This window comes from Olea europaea, chromosome 6, assembly GCF_002742605.1.
Source record: "Olea europaea var. sylvestris chromosome 6, O_europaea_v1, whole genome shotgun sequence".
Lineage (NCBI taxonomy): Eukaryota > Viridiplantae > Streptophyta > Magnoliopsida > Lamiales > Oleaceae > Olea > Olea europaea.
In genome coordinates this window covers 29,470,016-29,471,830 of record NC_036242.1, presented here as the reverse complement: position 1 = coordinate 29,471,830, position 1,815 = coordinate 29,470,016, and positions in this window count along the sequence as shown.

Genomic DNA, 1,815 nt, shown 5'->3' with positions numbered 1-1,815 from the left:
CACTTCGATTTTTTTGCAAATATTACACGCTATCAATAGGTCTGGGCGTGATTTGATTTGGGTTGGTTTCGACTCTAACCCGGAACTCAAACCAAATTAGTCGGTTTGGAAGAATTTCAACCCAAACCAACTCACTCTAGTTCTTAAACCGAATCAAATCAAATCGAATCAATTCGGTTCGATTAGTCGATTTGGACTTTTAATCTAAATTAATTTTTTAGAAAAAAATTGTCCGAATTTTAAGCCCACTTAGATTAAAATAACTAAATAATTTTATATTACAAGAACAATGGACTAACAAATAAAATCAATCCAATAGAGACGGATTAACATAAAATTTAAAAAGTTTTGTTGTTTTTCTATGTGTTGTGTAGTCTAACTGCTTGAGTAGGGGAAAAAAAATACTAAGTGTAACATATAAGCTTTCGAAAGGAAATTATTAGCGTTATTACTTATCGGCAACATCATAAATTGGAAGGAATCAAAATATAATTATGAGATTAGGGCTTATTATTATTATTATTATTATTATTATTATTATTATTATTATTATTATTATTATTATTATTATTATTATTATTATTGCGTAAATTTAAAAGAAATGAACATATAACTGAGTTGGGTTGGATTGGTTCGGTTAACCAATGGTTTAAGACTTCAAACCATAATTGAACTAACACATCATAGTTTTGTTTAAAACCAAACCAAACCAAACTAATTACTCGTGTCAAACCAACACGAACCAACTCAAGTCGATTTGGTTTGATTAGTTTGAACGGTTTTTCAATTTTTTTGCCCAGGCATACCTATCAAAGGCTTAATTATAAATTTCTATGTTTTCAAAACTGACCGAATATTAAATTCGAAAAGAAAAGGGCTGAAGGATCAACTAGTTGAACGGGGTTAAATCGGACTTGAACCGATTATAATAACTAAATAGATATACCACAAAAATTGATAGAAGTAAGTTAATTTTCTAAATTAATTAATATTTTCAATAAAAAAAAACACATTAAATTTGAATACATTTAATTTTCATAATGGCCACTTCTAGAATCTCAATAGAAAAAGACACTTTAAAGTTTGAAGGCATGAATCGTTTCAATATTTATATAGGTTTTTTGTATTTTATTCAAATAAAATTAAATGAGAAATATAGAGTTACTTGAAATGAAAAAAAAAATGTTCAAGATTACATTTTAGTACCGTTTTGTCCAATTTCATACCTTTCAATACCATTTCGTACAATTTCGTCAATTGTATTTTTTGAGCATTCGAATACTAATATTAGTATATGATTTCACTTTCCGTATTGATGGTTATTATTGGTAGTGCTCTAAGTCCATTGATTAGGTCTCTTAAATGATGGTGATTGAATGCCAAAAAAATGTTTAACCTTCGCCCGATATCAATTAGTTTCACATGAAATGATTAAACCCCGATCCTACTGTTTTCTTCCATTGAAGTTGTTAACTTCCCATCGAATTAATAAATAGTAATTTGTCATCTTCACCAATGACTTGTTGGTACAAAGTATTTGTTTAAACTTGCTAATTTTCATTTTATCCAAATAATTAAGAACCTACCAAACTTAATGGTCGACCTTCGGTATAGGATTTGTAGGATTAGAAGCACAAATAAAGGCTAATATTAAGGAACAAAATATTCTCCATGCAGGGAAAGTTGCTCCATCAATCCCCATTTGCCTCTTTTCAACAATCTATTGGGGCACTTTTTGAAACTTCAACCACATGACATTCTTGTCTTACAAATCACACAATGAGTCTAAATTGCCTGCCACGCCAAAGAGCAGAC